The sequence below is a fragment of the Macaca mulatta genome, chromosome 12, assembly GCF_049350105.2.
Source record: "Macaca mulatta isolate MMU2019108-1 chromosome 12, T2T-MMU8v2.0, whole genome shotgun sequence".
Lineage (NCBI taxonomy): Eukaryota > Metazoa > Chordata > Mammalia > Primates > Cercopithecidae > Macaca > Macaca mulatta.
This window is the reverse complement of record NC_133417.1, coordinates 96,959,639-96,968,071: the sequence shown is the minus strand read 5'-3', so window position 1 is coordinate 96,968,071 and position 8,433 is coordinate 96,959,639. Positions and strand designations below refer to the sequence as shown.

Genomic DNA, 8,433 nt, shown 5'->3' with positions numbered 1-8,433 from the left:
AAAAATTATGGAGACTCCTAAAAGCTTCCTCCAGAGCCTGCTGCAGTGCTCACTGCTGGAGTCACAAAACCAATACTAAAATGAAGCTCAACTGTTATTTTTTTTTATTGAGTAGCAATTCTTATGGTTTTCAAAATGAGAAGAGAACACAACAAAGGAATCCACTCAAACAGTATCAGCAGCTCTCTTGTTCCAGCTTCCAAACAAAATGCAGGCAGTGGGTCATGTTGTGGATCTAAAATCCAAAGCGTTTCTACCTCTGTAAGGAAGCATCATATTTCACTGAAGGACCAGGTAAATAGCACAACCTTCTCCTGAGAAAGTTCACAAATATTGCATCTTTAAGGTCAACAGCTATATCACCATCAGTTTTCTCATTGTAAAGCTACTTGGGAAGTAAAGAAATACCCTATTCAGGCTGGGCGCGGTGGCTCAAGCCTGTAATCCCAGCACTTTGGGAGGCCGAGACGGGTGGATCACGAGGTCAGGAGATCGAGACCATCCTGGCTAACACGGTGAAACCCCGTCTCTACTAAAAAATACAAAAAACTAGCCGGGCGTGGTGGTGGGCGCCTGTAGTCCCAGCTACTCGTGAGGCTGAGGCAGGAGAACGGCGTGAATCCGGGGGACGGAGCTTGCAGTGAGCCGAGATCCGGCCACTGCACTCCAGCCTGGGTAACAGAGCGAGACTCCGTCTCAAAAAAAAAAAAAAAAAGAAATACCCTGTTCAAACAGAAAGCTTTTTGGTACAGGCTGGTAATTTCATTAAGTTAAAATGTTTTCTTGAGATCATTTCACCTGAGAAAATAAACAGGATATGTAAGAGATGACACTCCTTTCAAGGATACGATGCCTTAAAAACACACAAGTGACAACTGCTGGTGGCAAAGCTGTTGGGGTTTATTTAAAGAAAAAAAAATTGTTAGACATTGATTCCAATACTTAGATTCCCAGGAATCTTGGCTGGCATATTCAAAACAAGCCGTGATCTTTAGCTGTGCTGCGTGCTTCTCAGGCACAGACTGCCTGGATGATGCAAATATAAGTGAAGCTGCCTGAAAGCATTAGCAAGAACCACTGAAGTCCTTAACTCCATCCAAGCTCTTCACTCTACAGCGAACAGTGTGAGGCTTTGTGTGGTGCCCAGAGTCAAAAGTTCATTCCCTCGTGGGAATATTGGCAGCCATGGCTCCTGAAGAGAATAGAGCCACAGTCAGCAAAGCAAAAACGTTTTGCCAGATCCTCACTGTTTTGCCTTAGACGTCAATGAGAATGCTGTGAACAGAATGCAAGCCTGATAAATTATACCTGTTTTTAAATTAATAGTACCCTGAAATGATGAATAGAATACAGTATATATTAGATAAAATGAACATTAGGTGGTGCCGAGCTATTTAAAGAAAAAAATAAACACGTTTAACTCCAGTGCAGCTCTCCTCGAAGTGTAAACTCACTCACGTAATAAATATTTGTTGAGTGCTTACTCTGTGTGTAGGTGATAGGAAGACAATGGTGAACAAGCCTTGCCCTTGTCCTTCAAGTGTGGAAATGAAGAATTCAATAAATAAGTTCTTCCAGTATTTTTCTAGGTCTCAAACTTCTGCAAGGAAAATAAGAGAATGTGTCATTTAAACCAAATATGGCTATCTCCATTTGTACTTCCAGAGGAGTGGGGGTGGGGCAGCGATATAACTCCCTAATCAGAGAGAAAGGAGAATGGGTGGGACATGGAATCATTAGCGCACTGTGTAGCAGAGCATGGTGGTGAATAACAGCCATGCAGCAGAAGCCCAAGCAGAGCTTATGTGTAGGGAAGAGAGAGAGCTGGATTGCTCACTATACATAAGTATGAGAAAATATTATTTTTCTTTTTGGAGTGGCCGAAAGGCAGCACAGAGAGGAGAGACAGAGGGGGGCAAAAAACATAGCAGATTCCCAGTACTCACGTTGGGAAAAATGGCTGAAGAACTTCTTCAAGAGCTCAATGTTCAATTTTCGATTATCTAACTATGGAATGCGATATAACTTCTCTCACCATTATCCGTCTCTTTAGTAAAACTCTACCACCCACAGCTGCTCCCCAGAGTGATATTTTAGGAGTAAGAGGCAAAGAATTAAGGGGAAGAAATTGTGTCCTATGTCTGAGTGAATACTAGGGCAAAGATAAAGGAACAGCCAGAAGACACAATAAACAAAAATCCACCATCAGTAAGATAGCAAAGTCCAAGAGGACTAAATGAAGCACAAATCCCTGAACACTGCAAAACTCCTAGGGCAGTTATTGGATTTCCCTTAAGACATGGGGTAGAGGTTCTTAAGAGCAGCAGGTGATATCTGGATTACTACTTCTAAAGGGCAGGACCACGTCTTTGTCTTTGTGTATCACATAATGCCTCTACAGGCACTAGTACAAACCTCCTAGGAAGAACTTATGAAAGTTTGTTGAATAATTTATAATGGTGAGATGAAATCTCAGCTCCTAACTGCCAAATAGGGAATAGGGACTTCCCAGGGGCCTTCAAGTATGAAACACAGGAGCTGCTGTGTTTGCAGGTGAACACGTAACTGCCCCAAGACCCTGATTTGAGGGGCCACTGGCCAGAAACTTCTTTACCAGTCAGCCCCAGATTGAGATTCCCACCACCAGGGCTTTTATGGTAGACTTAAGACAAGAGATCCAAAAGCAATGCCTTCATAACTAGTTCTCACAGCCCAGCATAGGGCAAACTCCCATCACTGTATGAAAAGGTTTTCAAACTCAATCTTTTTTTTTTTTTTTTTTGAGACGGAGTCTCGCTCTGTCGCCCAGGCTGGAGTGCAGTGGCCGGATCTCAGCTCACTGCAAGCTCCGCCTCCCGGGTTCACGCCATTCTCCGGCCTCAGCCTCCCGAGTAGCTGGGACTACAGGCGCTGCCACCTCGCCCGGCTATTTTTTGTATTTCTTAGTAGAGACGGGGTTTCACCGTGTTAGCCAGGATGGTCTCGATCTCCTGACCTCGTGATCCGCCCGTCTCGGCCTCCCAAAGTGCTGGTCAAACTCAATCTTAAAAGACTCATTATCAGCCAGGCACAGCGGCTCACGCCTGTAATCCCAGCACTTTGGGAGGCTGAGGCGGGTGGATCACCTGAGGTCAGGTGTTTGAGACCAGCCTGGCCAACATGGTGAAACCCCGTCTCTACCAAAAACACAAAAATTAGCTGGATGTGGTGGCAGGCACCTGTAATCCCAACTACTCGGAGACTGAGGCAGGAGAATTGCTTGAACCTGGGAGGCGGAGGTTGCAGTGAGCCAAGATCGCGCCATTGCACTCCCGTCTGGGGGACAAGAGTGAGACTTTGTCTCAAAAAAAACAACAAAAAAAGACCCATTATCTCATTTTTGTTATTTGAATTTGAAAACAGCAAAGACCAACTTAGTATTTCTCTGGGTTATGAATAGTGTTGAAGGCGGGGTCATCATATCAGAAGGAAAAAGAAAACAAATACTACCTTAAAAAAGATAAATATACTCTTACACAGAATTATTTCTGTACTAGTGAGATGATGTCTAAAGGCAAGCGAGGTTCCTGACGCTTAGTCAGTCTCTGATTTACTGAGCACATGCATATGCTATGCAGAGAAGGAAAATAATGTGGACAAGATAGAGGTGGTCTTGTCTTTGTCATGATAGCATTATAATGCGAGATACAGTGAAGGGGAAATTATAACACAGAATTAAAGGGGAAATTATGACACAGAACAGGAAGTGCCATATTGGGGGAATACAGAATGAGAAGAGAGTTTGTAATCAGGGATCAGCTCAGATTCCAGGTCTAGGACAGCCTTTGACAACTAACTTGTAACATGAGACCTAAATGAGGAAAAGAACTTGCCAAGAAGAGTCAGTGAGAAGTTGGAAGAGTATCCTGGAAAGAGGGAAAAGCATTTTCTGGAACAGAAAGCCAGATTGAACACAGGGTCAATTCACAAACAAAGCACAGGCAACAAAATCTCTATTTCTATTTTTCAATCTAGTGTTTTCAAAACAGATCAAAGTAAAAATCATTGAAAAAAATCACACCTTTCTTAGGCTGACTTCTTGGCTGAAATGTATTTTACAATCTTGAATTGTTTTTATTTTGAATAACAAATGTGAGGTCCCACAATCTTTTCAGTGCCTAGGACTGGTGGCAATATTGATAGTGAGTGATGTTTGCCGAATATCAGTTATACCCCAGCATTGCTCTGAGTGTTTTATACTCTTTGACTCATTTAAGCCTCACAATAATTCTATTATCACCTGATTTTATAGATGGGAAAACTGAGAGGGAGCAATTAAGTAAGCAGGCTGGGGTCATGATGTTATTAAGTGACAAAGCTGAAATTTGAACCCATATAGTCTGGTGCCAAAGTCTGGGCTCCTAACTACAAACTTTGTACCCATGTGTTGGGGAAGAGAAATAACTTCCCTATGGCTAGTTTATATACCTAAAAGTTGAGGCTAAAGAAAAATTGAGAACAATATCTTGAAAGGTCCGATGAGCCCTATCAAGGAGTTGGAACTACTTCATGAGAGAATGAGCCTTTGAAGGTTTTTAAGCATAAAAATGACTATTTGGCTGGGTGCAGGGGCTCAAGGCTTTAATCACAGCACATTGGGTGGCCGAGATGGGCAGATCATTTGCGCCCAGGAGTTCGAGACCAGCCTGGGCAACGGGGCTCAACCCCCCGTTTCTACTAAAAATATAAAAATTAGACAGGCATGGTGGCTATGATGGTTCATACTGAGTGTCAACTTGATTGGATTGAAGGATACAAAGTATTGATTGAAGGATACAAAGTATTGATCCTGGGTGTGTCTGTGAAGGTGTTGCCAAAGGAGATTAACATTTGAGTCAGTGGGCTGGGAAAGGCAGACCCACCCTTAATCTGGGTGGGCACAATCTAATCAGCTGCCAGCACAGCTAGAATATAAGCTGGCAGAAAAATGTCAAGAGAGACTGGTCTAGCCTCCCCACCTACATCTTTCTCCCATGCTGGATATTTCCTGCCCTTAAACATCGGACTCCAAGTTCTTCAATTGTAGAACTCAGATTGGCTCTCCTCACTCCTCAGCCTGCCGACAGCCTATTATAGAACCTTGTGATTGTGTGAGGTAATACTTAATAAACTCCCATATATATATTCCATATATATACACCATATATATATATTCCATATATATACACACCATATATATATATTCCATATATATACCATATATATATATATATATATTCCATTTTTTCTGTCCCTCTAGAGAACCCTGATTAATACAGTGGCACATACCTGTAATCCCAGCTACTTGGGAAACTGAGATGGGAGGATCAACTGAGTGCAAGAGGTGGAGGTTACAGTGTGCCGTGATCGTGCCACTGCACTCCACCCTGGACAACAGAGTGAAACTTTGTCTCAAAAAAAAAGAAAAAAAAAAGAGAAAAAAAAAAGAAAAGAAAGAAAGAAATGACATAATTTGATTTGCTTTGTACCAAGCTCCCTCTGGCTACGAGGAGAACCAATTAAGAAAGAACAAGGCCAGCCAGGCCCGGTAGCTCATGCCTTTGGGAGGCTGAGGTGGGCGGATCACGAGGTCAGGAGTTCGAGACCAGCCTGGCTGATATGGTGAAACCGAATCTCTACTAAAAAATACAAAAATTAGCTGGGCTTGGTGGCAGGCCGAGATCGTGCCACTTCACTCCAGCCTGGGAGACAGAGCGAGACTCCATCTCAAAAAAATAAATAAAATAAAAGGCCACAGGCAGGGAGACAAGGAGGTGCTAGAAGTAATCCAGGTGAGAGATCATCACTGCTTGATCCAGAATAGTAGATATTTGAGAGATATTGAGGAGGCAAAAATGACAGAAGTTAGTGACTGACTGGGGTGGGCCTGACAGAAAGGGGGAAGTCGAGAATGCTTCCTGCATTTTGGGGTGGACGGGTAGCACAGGGCATACAGAAGGAGCAAGTTAGAGGCAAGATATAAGTTCAGGCCTGGACATGTTCTATGTAGGGGGCCCAGTGTTTATCCAGCAGGTGATATCCAGTAGGTAGTTGGATATGAAAATCTAAAATTCAAGAGAGATAGTAATTAAAACATGGCAGTATATAGAGAACCTTTATGGTGAGTGTGCTATGAGCAAGCAAACAAAATCCAGCGGGGAGGAGAATTCTACAAAAATGTGAGAGATTGGTGGAAGAAGAAAAGACCACAAAGGAAACGGGGAACAAGCAGTCAGAGAAGCAGGAAGTCAGAGTACAATGTTTCACAGAACAAAGAGGAAAAGGTGTCAGGAAGGCAGTCCACATCTATTGCTGCTGAGATTCAGAAGACAAAGGTCTGGAGCGCCCACAGGATATAGCAACAAGGACATTATTAGTGACTTTGCCAAGAGCTGTTTATAGACAGAATGAAGGAAACAGCCAGGTGGCAGCAAATTGAAGAGAGTATGGGAGGTGAAAAAGTGGAAACGGGCTGTAAATGTCAGGAGGTTTGTGTGGGAGGGGAAAGAAGAAATTGGGTGGAAGAGTAGAGTTGTCATCATCTTTGTCATCTCTTCTGTAACTGTTGCTTTTCCTCCAGACGTGAGCACAGAGACGAAGGAAAAGAGCAGAGAATGGAACATATTTACAAAGGGAGATCTGAGAAGGCAGAAGGGTTGAGATTCCAAGAAGAGAGGGATGCTTTGGCCAAGATGAGAGAAGAGAAGGAGCAAGGGTGGAAGGCAGGCACTGACTAGGGGCAGAACAAGAAGCAGAGATGATTACTGAGTAACAGCTTCTACTTCTTCTGAAATGGGATGCAAGGTTATCTGCTGGGAGAGAGGGAGGACACAGGAGAGGTTTGCAGAGGTGATTCATCTCTTTTGCCACCTTCACTGATTATGCATGTGGGTGCTTCATTTTGTCCCTGAAATTACCAATTCACTGACAGGGGCTCTTCACGTGTATCCTGCTATTTTTTAAGGGTTAGTTGAAGTACTAAATATTATACATGAAATTAGGCTAGACAAAATGGAGTTAAAGAAGTAGATAATGGAGCTTGTCAGGAAAAAATAAGTGAGACATTTTCCTAATATAAAACTCTCTTTCAACTGAAATGATAAACCACTTCTGTATAGGATGGATTTCAGAATCTTCCTGAATATTTGTTTTTGTCTATTCTTACATTCATATTAGACTTCGGGGTCCCTGTGATATCAATATAGAGAAGTCTGCCACAAATAAAAGAGTCTAGCACTAAATATTTGTGAAATGGCAGATTCTTTTGTATCTCACATATTCTATAAGACATTAAAAATTTTCAGATTTGAGCCAAATTTATTTTACAAATCCCTTCTTCATTTTTTGTAAAACTGTCATCAAAAATACAGTACATTATATTGCTTGGATATCCCTTTATTAGATCTCATGCATTAAATTGCATTCTGAATAAAATGCTAAAAGGATCTCATTTGAATAATTGATATGCTCCCTCCATCCTGATAACAAATTTTATGCAACTTATTAGGTCTCCTCTCCTTTGACATAGCCACAAAGAAATTTTTATGTCTCCTCAGAGCCACCGTACTTGTCCTTGTAGTTAGCATATACCTCTATTTCCACTTTGTGGTTTCAAATGTCACCTTCTAATCTGTTATCCTGAATTGACGTGTCCCTCCTGGAAATACCCTTTTGGGGTGTGTGCTACAAATTAATTAATTAAAAGATCAACCTAACCTTGTGGTCAGTTGAAAGCAATTCAATTTCTCCACGAACACTTATGTGTTTGCCTGGTATTCAGAACACATAATACATTTGTAGAAGCTAAATATCCAACTTTGCTCTAAAATCCCGAGCCTACACTGGAAAAAAAAAAATCTTGAAAAATTCTCACACATTAGATTGAATTGTGTCCAAATCTACTCATTGGCATTTCAACCTTTTATTAAACCACAAAACAATGTATAAAGGAAACAAACAAAAGTATAATTCATCAGTGTTCAAAAAAAATTGGGGACCTCAGTATTTGAGTATATTTTTTGTTGCCCATTTGACCTGGATGTCTTCTGGAAAGTAGCGTTCTAATTTTTCTGAAGATAATTGTAGCTCTGTTTGCTTGGATCTTTTTATTCTCTCAAGTGATTTGTTTTACTCAGTTTATACCATTCACCTGCCTCATGTTCTTTTCCAGGAGCCAGCCCATGATACTGAGAAGTGATACACATCTGGTACCTTTAAAAGCAGCATCTGCATTGCCTGCAATAATTAGCATTTTGCTTTGCGGTGCATGCTGCTTTGCATTTATACTGCACCCTGAATCAAATGACTTTAAGACCCTGAATTAGTTAATATACACAACACAGCTCTCTTGCCCAATATCTCAGAAAGATCTGAAGAAATTTTATTCAAATTTAACCTAGAAAATGGGTGAAAGTG

At 41.6% G+C, this 8,433-nt stretch overlaps 1 long non-coding RNA gene across 1 annotated transcript; it reads right to left on the bottom strand.

Moving 5' to 3' along the window:
* Positions 1 to 879: 879 nt before the first annotated feature.
* Positions 880 to 3,245, bottom strand: LOC144333438 (uncharacterized). The gene is made up of 3 exons (XR_013402088.1): positions 1,947 to 3,245; positions 1,485 to 1,600; positions 880 to 1,192 (listed from the first exon to the last, which is right to left on the bottom strand). It is a non-coding gene; the product is annotated as an uncharacterized LOC144333438 (long non-coding RNA).
* Between the last annotated feature and the right edge of the window lie 5,188 nt (positions 3,246 to 8,433).